The sequence below is a fragment of the Sturnira hondurensis genome, unplaced genomic scaffold, assembly GCF_014824575.4.
Source record: "Sturnira hondurensis isolate 20B ecotype Veracruz unplaced genomic scaffold, ASM1482457v3 Scaffold0005220, whole genome shotgun sequence".
Lineage (NCBI taxonomy): Eukaryota > Metazoa > Chordata > Mammalia > Chiroptera > Phyllostomidae > Sturnira > Sturnira hondurensis.
In genome coordinates, this window is record NW_028077851.1 from 5301702 (window position 1) to 5310042 (window position 8341).

The window sequence follows — 8341 nt, forward strand, 5'->3', positions numbered from 1 at the left end:
GGGGCGGCATCCTAGGGGGGATTCCATGGGCTCATGAACCACCAGAGAGGAGGTGTGTGTATGGATGAGTGTGCCTGTGTGAGAGAGAGAATGTGTGTGAGACGCAGAGACAGGGAAGATGGGGCTGCGGTGGTGCCCAAGAACAGGAAAGAACCTGGGAAGGAATCTGATCGATAAAAGCAAACACCTCTCCATTGTTAAGTGACCTACAATAAGTAGGCGGCCTCGGAGAGCTACATCGGACTGAGGCGCTAGCGTCTCTCCCAGGCCGAGTCCAGGCCTGTGGAGGCCAAAGGACCTGCGGGGGGCAGGTGGCTCAGGTCTGGGAGCAGGTAGCAATGAGTTTGCCACTGGCTGCCATCTTGTCCTGCCCCATTTGATGACAATGACGGACAGGTGCAGAACTCAGGACCCTCAGGACCTCTCCTTGCTGACCTTTGTGGTGGCGACCTGAGTCCATGTCATTTCCTGGCAGTGATGCCTGGCTCCTGGGGCCCTGGTTTAAGTGGTAGACCTGTCCACGCCTCATCATTCACACCTGAAGGAGTGGCAGTGGGGCACGAGGCCTTCCCACCAGGCCTAGAAGTTTCTGCCCCTGAGCATGGGGCACAGGGGTCTGCAGCCTGGAATCCAGGTCGCAGATGGTCAAGGCCTCTGCTCGCCTCCCTGTGTTCTTTTTAAAATCTTTTTATTGTTATTCTATTACGGTTGTCCCGATTTTCCCCCCTTTGCCCTCCTGCACCCAGCCCACCCTCTGCTCTCTCAGTCAATCCCCACACTCTTATGGAACTGCCTTTTGCCTCCCTCTGTTCTTAACCTGACATTTTGTTTCCTGATACTGAGGAAACAAAGGGGAGAGACTGCTGTTAATGGGCTCTGCCCGAAAGGTCATCGAAGCCCCCTGCAAAAAGCTGGGCCTCGCAGGCCTCAGGCAATCTTTACAGTAGCTGCTTCTACCATTTGAAGGGGAAAGGTGGTTGCACTTGACCATTGCTGGCTGTAATTAATGCAACAACCCACACCACCCTCAGCGAATCCCCCATTCTTCTGACAACAGCCCTCCAGAAAAGGTCGAATGAAATTGCTGGAGTCACACCCAAGGGAAATGCCTGGATGAGATCTCGTGGAAGGTGCTGTGCAGAGTGGATGACTGGTCCCATTGCCTGACAGCTCTCCTCCCTGTCCCCAGGGGCTGGCAGAATGCTATGTCCAGGATGCAGGTTTGGCTGTGTGGACTGCCCCTCCCCATTTATAACCCTTTCCTTGCTTCCCACTTTCCTTGCCCCCCTTTGGGGGCCTGTCCAAAGCTCACCCAAGGACCTTCCTGTTCCAGGCCTTCTTCAGCTCTCCAAGCCCATAAGGAGTACCCAAACAGCATCCTGTGTTTCCATTCCTCTCAACACTTTGTGGTCTCCCAAAGGCCTCAAGAGTACACAGCCTGGCAATGACCTGGAATGCAGGGAAGCTGTTGTCCTTTGACTGTGACCCCAAGGGCTCCAGTGGCCAACTGAGCATGGAGTAGTGCAAGGTGAAGGATCTGAATCTGAACCAAGGCCTGAACTTGAGGGAATGCTCACAGGTTGAGCCAAGATTCTTCTTAGAAACTTGGGGGTTAGCTCTACCACACACATAAATAAAGGCCATTGAAGATCCAAGGTCTTATTCCAGAGAGTTGAGATCTTACGCTGGCAGCACGTAGGTCAAATTTGGTCTGCAAACACATTTTGATTGGCTTATGTTGTCATATACTTAAGTCTACACTTTACAACTGGGAGATGTTAGTCCTGGCCAGGTAGCTCTGCTGCTTAGAGCACTGTCCCATAAACCAAAAGATCACAAGTTTAATTCCTGGTCAGGGTGTATGCCTGGGTTGCTGTTTTGCCCTGGCTGGTGGGACTCGGTGGATTGAGTGCTCACCTGCAACCCAAAGGGTTGCCAGTTCAATTCCCAGTCAGGGTACATGCCTGGGTTGCAGGCAAGTCCCCAGTAGGGGGCACTCAAGAAGCAACCACACATTGATATTTCTCTCCTCTCTTTCTCCCTCCCTTCGCTTCTCTAAAAAAATAAGTAAATAAAATCTTTTTAAAAATAAGATAAAACCAGGAGATTTTACACTAAAACCTGCATTTCTATCTATAACCTAAAACTTGAAAAATCTTGCAGGGCAACAAATGCAAGGATTACTATCCTCCTTGGAAGCAACAGGTGGGCTCCACCTAGACACAGCCCCCTCCAGTCACCTGTGCACACCTATGCACTACACCCAACCAGTTTCTCTTTTTGACCACCAACTTGATGCAGCCCCAAAGCATGTCTACAACCATTTTTCACTTGAAAATAATGTGTAAAGCTTTGTGGTGGAATCGATGTTGTGTGTTCGACAAATCTTCCACTTACTTCCCCTCTTCCTGGGGAAACCACTCTACCTAACTCGTTTGTGCCCAAGCAGGGCCCCGTGACGAGTTCTACCAGTGGGCCCTGAGTAGAAGTGCCACAGGTCACCTCTGGGCTGAGACAACAAAAAGAGTCTTGGAGGCCATGTGTTACCTGGGCAGGGCCACATGAAAGCAGCAGCAGCTATGGGAAATCATATTTTACCTGGGGGAAAAACAGGCCACTGAGGTTTCATTGTCCATTTGTTATATGGCATCGCATAGTTTATCCTGACCCAGCACAGTGACCAAAACCACATCCTAGTCAGGCAGTTTACTTATTACTACATAATGATAAAGCTTACACCCTTTGCATGGTGGTCATGAGTGCATACACTTAGCAGGTAATACAAGCATTTGACAGTGTCTGGAGTGGAACTCAGTGCTGACTGCCACCATTCCCCATTCTGCGAGCTTCTCTAAGGTCCCTGAAGGGACAGAGGCTCACGTGTCACTGACTGACTCTGGCATTCAAGGAAGGGGTTCTATCAGGGCACTGTTTTCCAACCAGAGTCACTTCTCGTTACCTGCACTTGTTCTAACAGAAGCATTGCTGTTGATTTTGCCAGCACCCATGCTCTCTTCTGAAACATAATAATATCTGAGTTAATAAGCAAGATGCAACATTACATGCAGTAACCTTCACTCAATGAATATTTCTAAGTGGTGACACTCAGATGTTGATTATGTGTTACAGATACACTTCTGTATAGACATGAGATCTACACTCAGGTATAAGAAAAGGAAACAAGCAGAAGATATTTTTAAATAATTAAAAGGAAAGAAGAGCCCTGCCTGGTGTAGCTCAGTGGATTGAGCGCGGGCCTGCGAACCACACCATCGCGGTTCGATTCCCAGCCAGGGCACATGCCTGGGTTGCAGGCCAGTTCCCAGAGGGGGACACGAGAGTCAACCATACATTGATATTTCTCTCCCCCTCTCCTTCTCTTCCCCTCTAAAGATAAATAAATATTTTTTTTAAAAAAAAGGAAAGAAGAAAAAGAAGAACTGTATCTCCACATACATACAGAACTTCCCTGTAAAGACGACGCTGGAACTCCTGTTCTCTGGGGAGCTGACCCCATTCAGTCGCACACAAGCACTGAGAGACATGTGAAAACATGACCCAGGCACTCCAGCAGAGAGAAGGGCTAAAAGTAACCCCCAGAGCAGGTTGCACGTATCAGATATTTCACGCACCAAGAAGAACCTTGCACATCTTCCTTCTCAAGCCAGAGACGTCACTCCTTCAAAATCTCACTAGGACTTTGGGCAAAGATTTTCACAGCTCAGATTTGAGAAACCAGGACTAGAAACAGATAGCAAGCAATTCCTATGGCAACAGACAGCTTTTCACCAGATTTCGTGGTTGTTGTCAGTGGCGAGACAGGACCACAGGAGGATGGCTTAGCAGTGCGACTCGGGGAACAGAATAATAACCAGGCAAAACTTTTGCCTTTCGCTTAAACAGTCCAGAAGCCATTGTTTTAGTTGCACATTGCTGTGTAACAGCAAACCCTTGTTGTCTCCTTTTCCGCGTGGGTCAGGGCCTTAGCAGGTTTCCCCTATGCCAAGGCCTCTCATGAGGCTGCAGTCTAGTGGTCAGATGGGGCTGTGATCTCAACTGAAGGCTCGGAGAGGGGTGGGGTGGGAATTCACTTCCCAGTTCACTCAGAACGTGGTTGGCAGCCCACAAACTTCACACGTGACACCTGTCTTGGTCTGCCACGTGACACGGCAGCTGGCTTCCTGAGAGGGTGTGAGAACAGAAGCCACGGGCTTTCTGATCTGATCTGTGTTGACATCTCATCCCTTCTCCTGTGTTCTGTTCATTGGGAGGCAGTTAGTAAGTCCAGCCCACACTTAGTGGAAGGGGACCGCACGAGGTTGTGGGTACCAGGGAACGGGGATCGTGGGGACATCTCCACTAGTGAGGAGGAAAGAGCTGCTTTAAATATTTCTAGTGGGGTTTATGAGTTTCATGAGGTGACACAAAGGCCTGAGCATAGACAATGGAAACAGTGTAAAAATGACTGGGCTGATATGAGGTGTGGGGGCCAGGACGTAGCAAGAAACAAGATCAGCCGATTCCCAGTCAGGGCACATGCCTGGGTGGCAGGCCAAGTCCCTCAGTGGGGGCCACATGAGAAGCAAACCACACACTGATATTTCTCTCCCTTTCTCCCTCCCTTCCTCTCTCTTTCTCTAAAAATCAATCAATACAAAATTTTTTAAAGGAACGAGATTAGTCAGGTAGGGGAGAGTCATTATGGAGTTCTGAGGGCCACACTTTTGAATGTGTCTTCAGTTGGCATAAAAACTTATTTTAGATCCATGGTGCATAATATCCCAGAGAAGACAAGCATTATTGACCATGAGCACAGGGAAGGAGTGTCCATAAAATGATGTAGCAAGCAATGATGCCAGAAGGCTTTGGCCAAATCAGCTGTGTGGTGGAGAAAGAAGCAGCAGCATCTGATAAGTGTGTGGGTTGGCATGTGTATCTGTCTGTGTGTGTGAAATGAGAAGGGAGGGGGAAAGAGATTTGATACCTAGTTCATGCTGAGTGTTGAGGTGTCCAAAGAAACTCCAGTAAACATCACCCTTCTCTCCTGCTCCCACATTCTGGAATGTTGAGAAATAAAATAAAATGGAAGCTAAACTAACATCTTTCTTTTACTAGAACTAGTCAGAAGACACAGCTTAGTGTGACAGGCCAAGGAGCCTGCAGGTGGATCCCGGAGTTAAGTGGACTCAGGCACCCAGAAATGCCACCCTGACAGCAGCCTTCCTCCCACGAGGAAAAAGGCAGGGATACTAGAACACAGCCAGTTTTTGTTCCCCAAATGGCTGATTAGAAAAACCCCAACTTGCCCAGGGATGAGGTGAACGAAATGTGCACAGGGGCCAATAATGAAGCTGCCTTCACTGTAGGAGAAGTGATGGCCCTACCCCAGCACATCGTGTGAGGCTATCCATGCTGATGGCTGTCATCCCTCACAGACACGAGGACCAAGACTGCACAGCCAGTGGAGTGCTGGTAACTCCAGAACCCATGCTGACATTTATCTGAAAAACAAACTGAAAGTCTTCCCTAACATCAAGCTGCGTAGTGGCCTTCCTGGGCCCCAGTGTGATGGTCAAGCTGTGAACAGGATGTGCAAACAGAACAGCAGGGACTGAGTGGGAGCAAGGCAGGAATAAAGGATCGCACACTTTCCTCCCTGGCCTGTCGGGCTGCTTCCTCAGCCGCTTCTCCCCAGCTTCTCATACCACTAGGGGAATGGGTGATCCTCAACTCTTGAGAGCTAAAGCAATGGCACCAAAGTCACACAGACAGAAACTGGTGCACGCGCGCACGCCTGTGTGTGTGTGTGTGTGTGTGTGTGTAAACCCGCATCCCTTGGGTGCCTCCTTCTATCTCAGACCTCTTTGTAACATACCTAGCAAGACTCTGATGATGCTCTTGTGCCTGGGAGATGCTCCAAAAAGAGAGACAAGGAAAATGGCCAGGGGTACTCGGGAGATGCCTGGCCTGAAGACATGGGGCCCCAGCACAGCTAGTGGCCTGCACAGACCCCCATGCTAGGGCGCCTGCCATGGAGCTCATGGGAACACTGAGAGCGTCACCTTCTACTTAATGTCATCCTCTCCCATTAAATCACCTGTCCCCAGGGAGTGCACACTCAGCTGGAGCTTGCCCACGTGTCCTGCACACTAGAGGTAACTCTGGTGTTATGGGCCCACCTTCCCTGGCTTTAGGGGCACTATCATCCCTGAGGGGATATCCTTAATACATACGAGGGGATACAAAGGAAAAGGAATTGAATCCCTTTGTCTGAAAAGCAAAGACATTAGAGAAATGATAACTGCAATAACCAAATTAAGAGAGAGTGCTCACCACTTTGAAACAACCAGGGCTGCTACGTGGAGGAATTCACCAGAAGGCTCAATAGGAGGCAAATACCATATGAATCCACTTATATGTGGACTCTAATGAACAGATGCCCCAAATAGGACCAGAGGCATGGATACATGGAACAGACTGACACACTTCAGAGGGGAGGCCTGTGAGAGGGCTGGAAGAGATCAGCCAAAAACATGTATGCGTATATGCATAGTCCATGGACACAGACAACTATGTGGTGAAGGCCTCGGTGGGGGGCAGGGGTTGGGTGGAAAAGGGCAAATGGGGGACGTCTGTAATAGTGTCAACAATTAGAAAAGAAAACTAGTAAAAGAGTACATTGTAAAATCATAAAAAGAAACTATCAATAATGGGGGGAGAGGCAGGTGTGAGGAGGGGTGTTAATGATGCAATGAGGGTTTTCCCTTTCTGACATTGATTCTCCCAGAAAAGCACCCTGACATGGTGCCGTCAACTGGTGAGTTTTAGAAGCACCTGAATTTTCCTGCCACAGAATGGCAGTCCTGCCGCACAGTGCAGTTCATCCTAGTACCTGTTTCTTCAGTTCTTTCTTAATAGACAAAATATTTGTTATTGAACTGCTAAGAGTCGATATTCTCTATGTCTGGAAAGCTTGGGAACCACAGCCCATGCTTTCACTTTTACCCCAAAACCAGAAATGATTTTAGTTAGCTTCATTCTCTGACGCCTCATCAAAATTTTCTATGAGATGTGGACCTGATCGTCCTCCTCATTGGTGTCTCTGCTTTTGCTTCTGTTATCATGTTTGCCAAGGGAATTGTTCAGCTAGCGTTCAAAGCCCTGTTAAGCTGTCAGCACCAAGCTGACCTCATACTTCAGGAAGCTTTTGTGTGGTTTGGCTTCTGCATGACCAATAATTGCAAAGGTGTTAGCAGAAAGGGAAGCTTGGACTTTGGGATTTTTGCAATAAATGGCTGTTCCATCATCTTTAATCATGTTAACCTCTTCAGTATCAGCTGTATTATTCACGGACTTTTTTAGAAAACCCTGAAGTCTTTTGTCATCAGCTGTAGCTATTCTATGTACCACCTTCTTTCTGTGAGCTCTGCCCTTGTCCTGCATCTGGACCTGACCATGAAGCTTGGCTAATTGTTCCCAGTTCCCAGTTGGTAAATCTAAAGCAGGGAGGGCCCTCCAACAGACACACACACAGCAAGAGCAAGAGTGCTGCCCCATTTCTTCAGTTCTTTGAATGTTTTCTACACACCTTCCAGATGTATTTGCTGACCAAGGAATGTGTTTTCACTTGAGACTATTATTTTTATAAGAAAAAAAATATATAATATATATTTATATGTAATATATATATATATATATATATTACTTCAACCTCATTTTCCTTTTTAACCATATCAGATGGAACAGGTGTTTCTCAGGGGCAAGCAGCTTAACTGTTTTCGGGTAATAGTAAAAAATCTCAGGGAAAGTGTCTAAATATTTATCTTGACTTAGTGAAATTCTGTATGGACAGAATTTGCTTCAATTTAAACATTCTTAAAAATAGGGAGCTTTGTCTTCATATTCTGGATACAGGTGGGACGATATCTGGGGGCACCAGCATTTTCTAGCATGCTTGCTTCATCAACAACATTGCAAGTAACAAAAGTTTTGAGCACAGATGAAGCTCACTGATTTAACTTCTGACTGTTCCCCTGGGGTCTTGTTGAAGGGCCCCACAAGAGACCAGCCTTTGCTCCTCAGAATCTGTTCCCCCATAGAATGAGGTCAAGTGTTAAAACTCAAGTATGTGGACATATAAAACCACAAATGTGTTCAAGGTCAAGTATTTGGACATGCAAAACTTACTAGAGCACTTTTCCAATATAACCAATCCATAAATAAATATAACGAGGTAAAAGCAAATCACATACGAGGTTCTGGCACTAGTTTTTGCAGGTTTTTTTTTAACTTTATTATAGTTTAAAGTCTGAGAACTGTAAAAACATAGTATTTGTATAAA